The following is a 16,756-nucleotide window of genomic DNA, read 5'->3' as shown; positions in this document are numbered from 1 at the left end:
AGTATTCTTTTGAAATCTTCCGTTGGATGAAGCATCTACTATGGCTCTGTGGTCACCATACAACCCATTGTAGAACGGATTGGACAAAAACCACGGATCAAAACCATGGTGAGGAAGAGACCTCACCAACCTCTTGAACCGGCACCAAGCTTCATAAAAGGTCTCATCACGTGCCTGCTTGAAACTAGTGATCTTGGCCCTCAGCTGATTAGTGCGCTGCGGAGGGAAATATCTCTTATAAAAAGCAAGAGCAAGGGTCTCCCAGTCTGTGATCCCTGCGGCCGTACGGTCCAAGTCAATCAGCCACTCCCTAGCTGAGTCAGTCAAAGAAAAAGGAAACAACACCTCCTTAATCTTGTCTTGAGTTACCTCCTTTATGGCGGGGATAGTAGAACAATAGTCCGTAAAGACCTCCATATGCTTCCTCGGGTCTTCACCTGCCACACCTGTAAAGAGATTTCTCTCCACCAGATTGATATAGGACGGACGGATGTCAAATGTATTCCCATCCTCAGTCTGGAGATTGAAACCTTTAGGACTAGATGATGCTTTAGGCTCCGAATGACTTGCAATATTCGGCATCTTTACTGGTTGGTTTACAGAACTGAGATTATCTTCTTCTAAAGATTGATCTTCTGTAAATTGGAAATGCTGAAGTTCGGGTTCGAAAGTACTCAAGTCTTCCTTTCGTGATTCTATTTGCATACGGAGTCTATGCCTGAACAGCCTTTCTGGCTTAGAATCAGCTGAAACTAACTCCAACCTGTCTGACCTGGGCATACACAACACTGAAAGAAAATAAATAATAATTGTCTCAAGGAATAAGAATTCCCTGAGACGGATAAAATAGACAAAATAAAAACTGATAGGGCAATTGCCTCCCAGGCAACGGCGCCAAAATTTGACAGGCCAGTCGTATACCTATCAAAAATAACTAACTAAACTAACTATATAGCTAGGGAAGTCAGGTCGATCTCCTCAGGGAGGCAATATATCTGTAAAGAGTCCATCTATTTGGTCACAAATGGGGGGTTGATAATTGATTTTCTAAACTAAAGGTGTAAAAGAAAGAGAAGCAAGGAAAGAGCAGTAAAGGCATAAAGTAAAGATAAACTATCAATAAAGAAGGGACATGTCAGGATTTCGGTTCACTACGGTAGTCCAGTGACTCAACTGTAAAAAGTCTAGATAAATTACATGTGAGACGGATATGGAAAGGTCCTTCCGGTCCACTTTCTATCCTAAATTGCCACTAACTTGACTTCTGTCCTCGTCAGGGTAATCTACTGTTCATAGCAGGTCTTAGCAATATAGCCTCTCATGAGGATGAGTTTAGGCAAAAGGATAACGAAACTTTCTTCTTGAATGTATCTTATGAAGGGAGAAGTTTTGTTGATGTTGTCAATGCTAAGAAGCCTAGCATGCTTGAAAGATCCCTTTTGTGATCTATATACGTCAAAGAGTTGGAACTTTGGGTTCAATCATGTAGTCTATCAAAACGGTATTACTCGAGTGTCCAGATAACATGATGATACATGGAGTTTAGTGGGAGCTAAAATGAGTTTCTTAGTCTAAAATATGTGTTTGACATATTAATGACTAGAAATATTCTCGGGTGAATACTTGAGAGTAGCATGGCGCATATTAAATATCCGGATCTAATGAGATAGATCTCTATGGATATTATCATTATAGTCAAGAGACTTATGTGATAATATTCTTGACTCGTTCAAGTTGTTGAACAATTAATATGATCTCTTGTGCTTCCGCTGCAGGATCTATTAAATATGTGAAAAGCTTCTCTCGTCAGGGACTTATCATGTTGAGAATATGAGAAGTCATTACCAATCATTTCCTAGTGAGTGTCACTAGATGATTATCAAGAGCATCCTTGAGTACTTGAGAAACACTGAGGATTTACTGTTGTAGTTTGGAGGAATTTATGAATTTTGTGTAAAAGGATTACACGGAAATATTTCTATGCTTATAAGATGTTATGGGCCTCGTTAAGGAATGGTTAGCATGTAAGAGTGCTATGTGCATAAAGAATAATATGTATAAGAAGTTATACATATGTGTATAAGAAGTTATACATTCATGTATAAAGCAAACATGTATGAGGAGTCATACATAAAAGATGTCATATGAAAGATGTGTATGTATAAGTGTTATACGTACAAATCATGAACGAAAGCTAAGTACATTACAACATCCGATGTTGTAAGAGAGATAGTTGATAACCGGAATTTAATGGGACTAGTGTAGTTCTGTTAACCGAATATTGTATCCCAAGAGACTGTGAAAACAGTGGGAGTGTTTGACTGGCTTTAGAACCAGAGTCTAAAAACTTGTTTAGACTTGTACTTAGAAATGCTCTATGTGATGAAAATATTGCATAGAACAAAGGAAAATAGCAATGGAAATTAGAGTGATGCAACTGTTGCTTATCCTCTAACCAAAGTCGTAGACATGATGGTTATGTCATCTCAATTTGAATTGAGGAGTATACCTTAATTGCTAAAGATCGTTATGTAAATATTGGATAGAGTATTGATATTTACATAAGTGATGATCGCATTCATTGTTAGAGTTTCTTTAAGAACTCAATTATTCATTTTGACTGAAAACATTGAATACCTTGTTTATCTGAATAAGTTGTGGAGACAATGTTGAACACTATTCAAGTAAACAAGATGAACATTATATTTTGTCCCTAGTCACTTAATGAGGTGACGTCTCGGAGTGACTAGATTGTAAGTCGATTGTTGGTTGTTCAACAGCATAAGGTCATACGTGATGACTAGTCGATTACATAGGCAGAGTGTGCGACACTTTGCCGGACAGTGACCATTTAGAGAGTTCCTAAGTTCTATTATAGACGCCTGGTCGTGGCAGGGATCTCTAAGATGTTCCTATGAGTCGATTCTTTTGACTGGAGACTATTATCTGAGCAAGTGCAGTTTCCGAGTGACTTTGGTTTTTGTCCTAGGTCGTGCCGTGAAAGGAGGCCAAAGGGCATTTACTAGATCATGGTGATCTGTACTGTGCAATAGGATAGATAGGGCAGACATAAATTGTCCACCCACGTTGGTTAACTATATCTGAAGGCCACTCGAGGAGTTAATGACTACAAATGCGTGGCCACGCTCGGAAGTAATGTGTGAGAGATTCTTCCGGTCAGGTAGTCACACTCCCGATCGAGAAAACCACTCGCGATATGTTCATGTGCAACTGCGACCTGAAAGACACCTTGCATTGAGTGGGAGATTAAAACGGACAAGAGAATTGGTAGCGCACACCTTGTGTCGGACAAGTAGGAGATTGTTGGAGTTAGTGTCCTCCGCAATAGTGCGTTTACATAATAAATCTCATTAAAAGAATATTATCAGATATTTAATTATTTGATCCTCGTCAGTTGATTAACGTAAATCGATAACGGTTGGCTGACTAGAGTTTGACGTTATTGTCGTGAGACAGCGGTGATCAACTGACCCCTTTCGGTCACACCTAAAGGAACGAACCCCAATAGACAACTAATTAATTGTATGAGATACAATTTATTTAGTCCCTTGATTTATAGACTAAAAGGTTAGTCGATTATTTTAGAGAGATTTCGAGTTGCGAACTCGAGGCACGACAGTTATTATTTAATTATGGGATAATTGAATAATAAATTTTGGAAGACGGGTTTTAGTTAATTAATTGTTAATTCACTAAAATTGTACTAATTGATTAATGTGATTAATATTAGTACGCAAATAATATGTGTAGCGGTACACGTATATTTACGGAGTGATTTGAACGAAATTAATTATGGAAGTATTTAAAGATGAAACGATGTTTAAAATAAAATTTACACGTATTTGTGCGATAAATATAAGAACCAAAATGGACCCGTAAATGGGCCATTGGACCGTGTAAATGAAGTTAGTGGATGATCACAATCATTTCACTTTACTTGTGATACTTCCATAAGTTATCTTATAATCATCTTTGTGCATGTGACAAAAAGATTGGACAATATTGAAACAAATCAACTCCCACACACTACCTACTCCACCCGTCCTCTTCCCCTCCATATAGACCAACACATTGTTCTTTTATTTACTACTTCATTTGTACACCATTTTGCATGTGTGAATAAAACTTGTTGGTCTTTCTCTCTAAAAACCAATAAAATCATTTGCTAAGTTGTTAGTAAAATAAATATTATTACTAAGAGTGTTAGTAATATTACAAATATTATCAAGGGTATGTTTTACAAATATCTAGTTAGTATTTGTAAGATTATTTGGGTGATTTGTTCTTGGGTGCAACTTGAAGGAGACTTTCTTTTTGAAGGTTTTTCAAAGAGGATCATCCATTTCTTTTTAGCTCAAGAACAAACTAGGTAGGTGATCTAGTATGTGCCCATATTACCATAAAATCAATGTAAGGAAATTGTTTTTCCTTAACTTTCATTTTTATGCTTTTATATTTGCATGCATGTTACATAGATCACTAAAATGATAAATTATGAGATAATTTAATTTTTATTAGAGAGTCTAATATGGATCTATGATCTTTCATAAAGGACCCGTGTTGATCTGTGGGCCATGTACACAGCCTGGTGAGCTATCATAAGTAACCGCTCCCGACCCGGTTCGGGCCGGGGTGTTACATATGTTGCCGCCAAACCATGTTTAGTTATTTAGGTTTAGCACTATCCCTTTTGTTTAAGTAAGTAGGTTACGAGGACGTAACCCTATTTTTTTTAGGGAGATAGCATGTAATACCTCGTGTTGTGGTGACATTTTGTGACATTTTGGTGATAATTGATAATAAACGGGAGTTTTCGCCAAATTAGTTTGTTGTTTAATTAGGCTAGATGGTTATTTTGGGTGAATTTCGGGACGACAATGTCATGAGCTAGGTGGCCGTGGAGGCCGTAGGTGTTGGTCACCGTGGTTGGTTGATCTTTGGCCAGTCCAGTCAACCACATATTGTTTTTGTTTGCAGGAACGTTAGTTTTAAAAACCTTCTGCCCAATTTCCTAAGCGAAAGCTTATGTGTTATTTTGTTTTATTTCTTATAGAAACATGCCTCCGAAGACATCTACATCTACACCCTCTACCATGTCCCAAGGGGAGATTGACCGTTTAATATCCATGAATGAGGCCTTGACTGCGGCACTATAGGCTAAGGGGTCAACTCAGGATCCAGCGAAGATGAGTGCTAATATTGCAAGGCACAGCCCGACGAAGTATGATGAATTAGGTGAACCATCTTTTCTTAGAGATTGGCACAAGGAGATTCACAACCTTGTTGAGCTGCTAAATTGTCCCGCGGAGCTGCAAGTAGATCAAGTTGCCTACTATTTGAGGCGGAAAGTTGGTTTGTGGTGAAATCGTAATATGGAGATCATGAGAGAAGCTTGGCAGGAGAGTGATGAATCTTTTATCACTTGGAAGGGTTTCAAGGAGACTGTGAGGGTTGTGTTTGTACCAGAACATATTAGGAGCAAGATGAGAGTTGAATTTGATTCCTTCAAGATGACTGGTGAGATGACAGTGGAAAGCTATCACAATAGGTTAATGGAGTTGGCAGAATATGTGTCTCATTTGAACTTCAGTGAGGAGATACTAGCATTGAGGTTTGAGAAGGGGTTAATAACAACTATTAAGAAGAGGCTTGCAACTGGTCAGCCAAGTACCTTGGATGATGTTTATCAGTGAGCTGATGCAGAGAGGATTGCGGACATGTTAAAGGAAGAGAAGAAGGAGAAGGAAGGATATAAGGAAAAAGGGGAGAAGGGGAGAAGAGAAAGACTGAGACGGTGAGTGAAGGATCTAGGAAATAAGAGGCCATATAGTGGATTCGGATATGATAGGAGCATGGGAGTTCGTCGTGGTGGTGGTGATCAGGTGAAGCAAGTATGTTACTCTTGTGGCAAGTACGGACACATGGCAAGGGAATGCAGATCAACAGCAAGGTTCGACAACGGAAATAGGGGTTATGGAAATAGAGGTTATGGGAATGGAAATCCAGGGAGCTATCAAACTCCGTGTTACCAAGTATTGGGAGCAACAAGAATCCAGGACAAAAGAGTAATCAGAGGAGCTACAACAATAATCAGGGCACTGGAGGTAACGAGAGTAATGGTGAAAAGTCAGCTAGAGAAGCTAGTATGGTGCAAGGGAAGGGAGAGAAGAGTAACTAGTTATTAGATGGATTGGAAGATTCATACTTTTCTTTTATGGGCACTTAAGATACTTGTATTATAATAAAGTATTTGCTAGGAAACGTTGGGACGAAATTCTTTAAGGAGGGTAGAATGTCATACAGTAAATTTTAGAGACCTATAATATTTTGTTAGGATTAACTTGTCATATTGTGTCTTGAACCTCGAGGACGAAGTTTCCCTTTAGGATGGAAGATTGTAATACCCCATACTTTTAGGACTTAAGACAATATTTATTTTAAGAACGTTTTAATAAAAATTACTTGGTAGGACGTTATAGGATATAATAAAAGGATATGATTTGTTAGTATAGCGGTGAGACGGAGAGATGAGTTATATTATTAATATAGTTATACTATTGTATTATATTATTATTATTATTATTATTATTATTATTATTATTATTATTATTATTATTATTATAAGAATGCGCGCAGCTTTCATTAAAAGAAAAATAAAAGTTTACATGAAATTGGTGGGAAACCGAGAAACAATTTGGGCTCCTACCACCCATTATACGGGTATATAAACCTGATTATAAACCCTCCCCCTAATTCTTAGCCAAATAAAAATCACGCACAAGACAGAAAAAATAAATAAAACAAAGCGAGAAAGCGGCGGCCGAAAACGACGATAGTATATACTTGCGCATAACCACCAACATTGTTTCTTCGTCTTATTTCCCTCGTCATTCCTCTAGCTAAAGGTATCGTCTACCCTTAAGTCATACGTTCTCTTCAATAATTTATGCATATGAGTGATTGATAAGTTTCATGAGTCGGGATGTTGAGGTCGATGTCACTGGTTTAATGTAATGGGTATAGGACGTCTTAGGATTTGTTTATGGGTCGTCATTAGATAGTTTCGGCGTCGTTTTTAGTCGTGTGAAGGGTAGTGGCGTACTCTATTTTGGGGTGGGTTCGGTACGAGCTCGTCGATACCGTTTGCATTGGATAGGTAGAGTTACTATAGATTTTTGTACCCCGGGGTAATTTCTTAATGGGTATCTCATTGGTTATGGTTTGGGGCTGTTTCAACAATGTCGAACTCACCCCAGTTTTGTGTGATATTCTTTTAGTCGTGCTGCACGTATGGTGTAATGCCGTAATGGTGTTTGGGCGGAGTGGAGTCGAGCCGGCGTAGTTTACCTTGTTCCCGGAATTGAGTCGGGTTATTGTCGGGTTGTATAGCTGTGGCGATTTCTGGTCAAATTAATAACGTTGCGCCGTTGCGGTGACGTTGGTTGTGCCTCTGTTCTGCCCGTGGGCTGTGCGTGGTGGTGCGGTGACGGTAGTGGAGTGTGGTAGTGTAGTGGGGGAATATGGTGGTGCCGTGATAATTGGGTTCTTGGATGGTTGGGCGGGACGTAGTACGTGATGGATATTTGATCAATATGAGGTTGATAGTGTGTGGTTACGTTGATGGGTGCATGATCATAATGTTAGTGCATGGTTATGTCTTATATTATAGTTAATGTACTTTGAGTTTTAAATCGTGCTAGTTAGTTGGGTTATTAAGTAGATAAAAGTGAGAACTAATAATATATTTAGCCATTAAGTTATTAATTAAGTCGATAATAAAATAGTTAATTTAGGTATTAATTAATGTATGTTATAATTGTAGAATCCAACTTTGTAGAAGATCGTTACTAACTAGCTTGTGTGCGCGGATTTCATAGGAAACTACTCAATCTTGTCTTATTTCCGTTATTGCTAAAAGATGGATTAAATGTATGATATGGTGGATTAGTGAAGGATGACTTTAACTGTTTACGACGATCTCTTATTCCCTTGCTGAAATTTCTATCTTGTGCCATTGTCTTATATAATATTGGTTAATTTATGATGTTGAGACTGTCATTATTATTGTATGTCATTATTATTGAATGTTGTGGATTTGGAAATTGTTATTTGGCATGAGATGAGATGAGTATTGTATAGGCTAGGCACGGGGATGTGGAAGAGCCGTGGACCTGAGGAGGGACTGTGTGTTCTTAAGACTGTGTGTCTTTGTATGGACTCTGTGTCCAGGAGTATCTAGACTGTGTGTCTGAGAAGGGACTGTGTGTCCATTAGACTGTGTGTCTTGGAGTAGACTGTGTGTCCCGGAGTAGCCGTGTGCCTTGGGCTGTGTGCCGTGATGTCGTGGATGGTGTGAGGGAATGGTTACTATGTAATTGTATATTAATCGATTATTGCAGCTTTTGCTATTTTTTGTAATGCCCCGTAATTTGATAATAATTTATATAAATAATTTACGTAATTCGAATAATTAAATAATTAATTAATCGTGTTTATTTAGCATTTTGCAAGTGAGTCGGGAATTATTAATAATAAGCGAGACGGGTATATAGTAAGTAATTAGAAAAGGAGCGGGTTTCGTAAATGTGTCGGATCCGTTTAAACCTAGACTATAAAAAGGAAAAAAAAAACAAACAAAGAAAACCCTAAACCTAAACCTACGTCGTTCGTGCGTGAGTTGCGATTCCGTCAGCCAGAAACCGTCACAAGGTAATCTCGTAACTACTCGCCTTAAATCGATTGTAACTTGTTAATTAGACCGCTAGATGACGAACCTAGGGTACCGTTGTGACCGTGGGACATCGGAGATTGTCGAGGACCCATCGTTGACCGGAGTTAACTGCGGTGGTGGTGGTTGTGGCCGTGTTTTGGTGGCTGCGGGGATGGGTGTTCGAAAAGGGTAATTGGGGGTTTCGACCTAGAAATCGTGACTAATAGGACCTGGGTTTGGGTTAAGACGGTCTATGGGAAAGGGTCGACCATCAGGGTGGTTAGGTGGTGGTCGTTGGTGGCAAATGGTGGTTGTAATCACGAGTTTTGAACCCGACGGGAAACAGGGGCGGTTTTGAGACAATTCGAACCCATTTCACGACACGACTTGACCTGGGTTGGTATTGGGTGGTTAGGGCGACCCAAGGGAGGACAGTGTGGCGGTTGATAGTGGTGGTTTGTGTCAGGGTGGCCGGAAAGTCGCAAAACAGGGCAGCTTGCCGGGGATTCGCGTGGTCGTCTTAAGACGACCACAGTACCTTCGTTAGTGGACCATAGAGGGTGTAGGGACCACCTTTGGGATCACCCTGCATCGGTGGTGGCAAGGGTGGCAACCATCAGTGGCGGTGGTGAACGGGGTGGCCGTGGGGAGTGGTTATTTAGGCGGTGGTTGTTGTTAATGTAGCGTGAGCAGGCGTCTTAAAACGCCGTCGTATCGTGGTGGTTTGACCACCACATAGGGTTCTGATGGGTGGGAGTTGATGACCCATCATCAGTGGTTCCACCGTGGGTCAGTGGTGATGACGGTGGTGACTGGTGGTGGCAGAAATGTGTGGTTTAAGACGGTCGCGTAAGTGTTCGATGAAATGTCAACATATGTTTTAAAAACTAAGTATGGAATTGTTTACGAGGACCTGTTTTGGGGACGCGTGTTTGGGCTAGTGGTTGACCTATGGGGCCGGTGGTTTGACCACCTGGGACCACCGTGGACCAGGGTAGCTAACCATGGTGGCGACGTGGCGGTAGGACCTTACGAGGGCATAGTAAAACACGGGTTAAAGAGCCTTGTCGAGGACATTGTATTAATTATTTTGAAACGGCTTTTCGTTATTGAGACGGTTATATATTATTAAATAATATAAATAAACATCGTAAATAATCATTTTATTTATATAATCTATAAAGAATAATTTATATATAAGTTATAAATAATTAATTTATGATACGGACAATTAGTAATTATATATGTGGTTATTATATTTTAATTAGGTGACTGAGTTGTGAAGCATTGATCAATGATCTGTTGCTTTATTGTTTGACTGTTTGAGTCGCTTAATTGGATTTGCTGGCACTTTGAGGTAGGGAAATACACTTGTCCTATTATCGTCATAGTTGAATTGTGTTGACTTGATTCCTGGTTGTTGATTTACTTATCATTTATATTCGGAAAGGTGATTGACTGATTTGATCGTATTGAGTATGATATCACAACATCGGGTAACTGGCATGACTTTATGATTTGGCAGTTCAGTGATTTATATACATATTGCATTGCATTAATTATCATGAGCATTTCATATGCATTGGAGTTGGAGGATGATGTGGCGTGATTTTGTGTTGAGATACGATGTGATGTTGTGATAAGGCCCAGCGGGTTCTGCAGACTTGCCCTGGTGTCCTCAGCTGTTGAGCTGGCAGATCGGCTTCGGTCGATATATAGTCTACCGGGGATCGGTATGGCTGGGTTGTCCGGGATATGAGATATGAGATTGAGTTGAGATGGCGATGGAGGTGGCGGAGTATCATGCATATCATATTTATTGTTTTATTGTTTCCCTACTCAACCTCGTGGTTGACCCTGTGTATTCGTGAACACCTGTGATGAACCGTTTTATGGGGAGCAGACTTGACAGGTTTAAGAGATAGGACGGGAGCTTGATGGGCGTGAGACACTGGATCAGACGACCTAGTAGCTAGATCATCATCTAGAAGACTTCACTTTTATTTATGCCAGTTCTTGTAATTTAATTTGAAAAGAGAATTTGTAATAATTAAGTTAAAATATTATATAAATTGCCTTGGAGTTTAATTTGTTATTCACTACCTCGGGAAACCGAGATGGTAACAGTCCGTTTTATGAGGGAATGTCTTGACGAGGACTTCTTTTAAAAACCGGGGTGTTACAAAGTGGTATCAGAGCGAACGATCCTCAGGCCTAAACCAATGAACCCAATGAATGTAGGATGTGTCTAAATAAAATGAACCCCTGGGTAGAAACTGTTAGGAGCTCATAGTACGGTTAAGAAGGCGCCCTTAATTCGTGCTCTTTAGCCCTCTCAGTTTTGGACCAGGTAACCCGAGAGAAAACGAGAGAATGGGATTGTTAGAAGTGCTCATTGCCAAACGAGGACAGTGATTGTCATCGAGTAGAATTAATTCTTGCAATGTGATGTTGTGATCGTGATAGAAACCTGTTAGTGATAAGCAAGGATTTGATAAGGAGAAAACCTTGAAATGTGTGACATGTGCATATTGAGACTGTGGCCTGATTGTTGAACATTGGTTGAATATATGTGAATGTCTGATGATAGAATTCGTGCTTAAGTATATGCGGAATATGAATCCCGAAACCATGTTAGCTTAATACTCTTGAGATCATGAAAAGTGTTATCGAATTGCATGTTTTATTTATGATGATTCTGATAAGGAGTAAGTTGGAATGTGATATATGCCTAAGTACGTATTAAGTTAGGCAAGTGATCAGTTAGGATGAATAGATAGGAGTAGTATGTTTATATGAGAATGAGCTATCGTAAAAGTAGACCTGTGCCGAAATATTGTTCTGTCTCGATTTCTATTCTTAATCTATGGGCGCTAATTATTCTCTGTTGTTATCTATAAATAGAACTTATGTGAAATCACCTACTGAGTTAGCTTTCTTCTGATGTTGGTTACATGCAAATAGGATATACGGTTTAGGAATAATGATGTTTAGTAATCAGTAGATAGAAAGTTTTGTGCTAGATGTTTCGATAAATAATTTGTAGAATTTCACATCTAATCACAATTTCCGTTAAATTCAACTTCGCTTATTAGCATTCACTTATGCATCAAATCGTGGAATCATGAGAACTTTGTTGTTTTAGTATCTAATAGCGATTTTTGTAAATTGGCCGAAATTTAGAAGATTTTATTTAATCCCTGCTTGAACAAATTAAGTTGAGAAATTCGCCGTACATTTAAACTTGATGAATTGAATCTCGTTAATTTTCTTATACGCATTAAACTCCTTAAATTTTGTGAAAAGTATTATAACTCGAGCTTTACTTGGGAAGTTATTTAATTGTGAATTCTTTTGAAATAACCCAAGAATTTTAAATTAAAAATATAGTTCTATTTCAACTTTTCTTACAATAGCTACATAATTCATGAGTCTTATTAGTCCGACCTGACAATGTTCTTACAAGATGATAATAACATGTACATTAGATAAGCGTCTTGACGATTGTTAACATGAAAGTTTATCTGGATTAACGTGTTGATCTGAAAGTTAAGGGACTAAATGTGATTGAGGGTTACATGAATTCCATTGTAATGTATTCCATATGTTTAAAGCATTGTAGGTATCTCGTGTACTCATGATGTTTGTAATGAACGAAAATGCGTAATTATAAAATTTTATTGCCATGATCATTAAAGTCGGATAAGAACGTGTTAAAAAAAAAAAAAAAAAATTTAATCTCCTAACATATGTTTTTGATCGAAGTTGGAATCTTAAATTTTCTAATCCATGTTTAGTGATCGATTTTCTAATTTTAAACGTTCTAATCCATGATAATCAAACTTAAATTCCCTATGGTTAATTTTATAAATTTTGCTATCGGTGTTTTCTTGAGGGAATAAAATATGCATAGGGATAGTACATAAATTCACGACTAGTTCTGAATGTAATATGTTACGTTGTTCTAAATGTTTCCCATGTAATTATGTGTTTCTATATTTGTATTTATTGCCTTCCGGGTGTTATTTGATTTCAGTTGAATTATAAGCTATGTTAGAATATGAAGAATGACGTTGTTAATAATTCATGAATAAATATATGCAATTAAATTGATATGAAATGCTAAAGTGATCGCGACGGTTATTCATCTTGATTGAAACTAAAATACTAGCTTAAATAATTATGACAACTGAAATATATTTTCTGTTGCTAATTATTTTGCTTCCATGTATTATGTCAAGTAGGTCGGATATTAATATGAGATTGCCACTTTGTTGATACACAAGTTAACTTGATGTGTGTTCACGATAGTCATTACAGACATGCTAAATTACTTGACAATGTTGGTCACATGCTAGGTATATATGTAGAAGTAATAATGGAAATTGGTTGTGACTAGAAAGGACTGCAGTAATTACTTTTTCTGAATTATATGGTAAATGTTCATTAATCTTGTGATGGGTGTCAACTCTTGCAAATCGCGTGGCTGCTTATGTGGTGATTGTCATCTATTTCTGTGCTATCATCTTTATGCAAGCATATCTATATATATATTTATAAACCATTATTTTATTTACCTGGTTTGTGAGACGGGATGAATTGTGAGATGAGTTAGTTATCTATAAGTGTTGTTGAAGTTTTGAAATTTGTTAAAGGATGATGTAATATACGGAGTATATTGGTTTGGATGTAGTAGAAATTGTGAGCTAGTACTGAGATTGGTTGGGATAGTTATCTAAGAGACTAATTTGTGAATACGGATTGTGAGTTGTCTGATATGGAAAGATAAGGATTGAAGGTTTTGGGTATGATAGATGATTGTTGGCAAGTATAATGGAGAGGAGTTATTGGGGTAAGAGAGTTTATGATTTCATGGAAATAGAGTGAATAGAGTTTGGTTGTGTTTTGAGGAGACCTTAGAAGATGAAGTAGAGATTGTGAAGGTAGTGATATTTGGAGCGGTAGTACCAAGGATTGGATGGATTCGTTGAGGAGATCGACTCGAAAGGTGACTGAGTAATTGCCATCTAGGGCCAACCTATGCAGATGTATCTCTAGTTACTAGAAGTCGTTAGTTCTTGATAATGTGTTGCGTTGGGTTTAGGAAGTGACACCTTATTGATTGGAATAATGTAAGCTCATTGGATGTGGTGATTCTAATTGTTGTAGGATGTGTGAGTTTCAATTTGGGTTTAGTGATCTTTTCTATGGTTATCAAATTCGCAATGGCGATTATAATGTTATGTGACAAGGATATTTGGTAAAGGTTACGAGGACGTAACCATGTTTTTAGGTGGAGAGGATTGTAAAATCTTGTATTCTTATCTAGTAATTCTTATCTGGTATTAGGATCTAATTGCTGTGTTAAACTCGTTGTGAAAGGATGTGGTTGTGTTTAAACTTCGAGACGAAGTTTGTCTTTAGGAGGGTGGAATGTGACAAACTCGAATTTTCAGTTCTTTTGGTTGGTTAAACTTGTGTGGGTAATTCGGTGATGTTTGAACGCCGTTGTTGTTGAGACTCTAAGTACGGACTCGTTGTGGGTAATTACGAGTGAACTTCGGGACGAAGTTCATTTTAAGGGGGGAAGATTGTAATGCCCCGTAATTTGATAATAATTTATATAAATAATTTACGTAATTCGAATAATTAAATAATTAATTAATCGTGTTTATTTAGCATTTTGCAAGTGAGTCGGGAATTATTAATAATAAGCGAGACGGGTATATAGTAAGTAATTAGAAAAGGAGCGGGTTTCGTAAATGTGTCGGATCCGTTTAAACCTAGACTATAAAAAGGAAAAAAAAAACAAACAAAGAAAACCCTAAACCTAAACCTACGTCGTTCGTGCGTGAGTTGCGATTCCGTCAGCCAGAAACCGTCACAAGGTAATCTCGTAACTACTCGCCTTAAATCGATTGTAACTTGTTAATTAGACCGCTAGATGACGAACCTAGGGTACCGTTGTGACCGTGGGACATCGGAGATTGTCGAGGACCCATCGTTGACCGGAGTTAACTGCGGTGGTGGTGGTTGTGGCCGTGTTTTGGTGGCTGCGGGGATGGGTGTTCGAAAAGGGTAATTGGGGGTTTCGACCTAGAAATCGTGACTAATAGGACCTGGGTTTGGGTTAAGACGGTCTATGGGAAAGGGTCGACCATCAGGGTGGTTAGGTGGTGGTCGTTGGTGGCAAATGGTGGTTGTAATCACGAGTTTTGAACCCGACGGGAAACAGGGGCGGTTTTGAGACAATTCGAACCCATTTCACGACACGACTTGACCTGGGTTGGTATTGGGTGGTTAGGGCGACCCAAGGGAGGACAAAGGCGGTTGATAGTGGTGGTTTGTGTCGGGGTGGCCGGAAGTCGCAAAACAGGCGACTTGTCGGGGATTCGCGTGGTCGTCTTAAGACGACCACCGTACCTTCGTTAGTGGACCATAGAGGGTGTAGGGACCACCTTTGGGATCACCCGGCATCGGTGGTGGCAAGGGTGGCAACCATCTGTGGCGGTGGTGAACGGGGTGGCCGTGGGGAGCGGTTATTTAGGCGGTGGTTGTTGTTAATGTAGCGTGAGCAGGCGTCTTAAAACGCCGTCGTATCGTGGTGGTTTGACCACCACATAGGGTTCTGATGGGTGGGAGTTGATGACCCATCATCAGTGGTTCCACCGTGGGTCAGTGGTGATGACGGTGGTGACTGGTGGTGGCAGAAATGTGTGGTTTAAGACGGTCGCGTAAGTGTTCGATGAAATGTCAACATATGTTTTAAAAACTAAGTATGGAATTGTTTACGAGGACCTGTTTTGGGGACGCGTGTTTGGGCTAGTGGTTGACCTATGGGGCCGGTGGTTTGACCACCTGGGACCACCGTGGACCAGGGTAGCTAACCATGGTGGCGACGTGGCGGTAGGACCTTACGAGGGCATAGTAAAACACGGGTTAAAGAGCCTTGTCGAGGACATTGTATTAATTATTTTGAAACGGCTTTTCGTTATTGAGACGGTTATATATTATTAAATAATATAAATAAACATCGTAAATAATCATTTTATTTATATAATCTATAAAGAATAATTTATATATAAGTTATAAATAATTAATTTATGATACGGACAATTAGTAATTATATATGTGGTTATTATATTTTAATTAGGTGACGGAGTTGTGAAGCATTGACAAATGATCTGTTGCTTTATTGTTTGGACCGCTTGAGCCGCTTAATTGGATTTGTTGGCACTTTGAGGTAGGGAAATACACTTGTCCTATTATCGTCATAGTTGAATTGTGTTGACTTGATTCCTGGTTGTTGATTTACTTATCATTTATATTCGGAAAGGTGATTGACTGATTTGATCGTATTGAGTATGATATCACAACATCGGGTAACGGCATGACTTTATGATTTGGCGCTTCGATGATTTATATACATATTGCATTGCATTAATTATCACAGCATTTCATATGCATTGGAGTTGGAGGATGATGTGGTGGTGACGGTGTTGAGATACGATGTGATGTTGTGATAAGGCCCAGGGCGGGTTCTGCGGACTTGCCCTGGTGTCCTCACCGTTGAGTGGGCAGATCGGCTTGGGTCGATATATAGTCTACCGGGGATCGGTATGGCTGGGTTGTCCGGGATATGAGATATGAGATTGAGTTGAGATGGCGATGGAGGTGGCGGAGTATCATGCATATCATATTTATTGTTTTATTGTTTTCCCTACTCAACCTCGTGGTTGACCCTGTGTATTCGTGAACACCTGTGATGAACCGTTTTATGGGGAGCAGACTTGACAGGTTTAAGAGATAGGACGGGAGCTTGATGGGCGTGAGACACTGGATCAGACGACCTAGTAGCTAGATCATCATCTAGAAGACTTCACTTTTATTTACGCGCTTCTTGTAATTTAATTTGAAAAGAGAATTTGTAATAATTAAGTTAAAATATTATATAAATTGCCTTGGAGTTTAATTTGTTATTCACTACCTCGGGAAACCGAGATGGTAACAGTCCGTTTTATGAGG

The sequence above is a fragment of the Silene latifolia genome, chromosome X (assembly GCF_048544455.1).
Source record: "Silene latifolia isolate original U9 population chromosome X, ASM4854445v1, whole genome shotgun sequence".
NCBI classification, from domain to species: Eukaryota; Viridiplantae; Streptophyta; class Magnoliopsida; order Caryophyllales; family Caryophyllaceae; genus Silene; species Silene latifolia.
The sequence above is the reverse complement of the archived record's forward strand: the minus strand, read 5'-3'. Positions refer to the sequence as shown.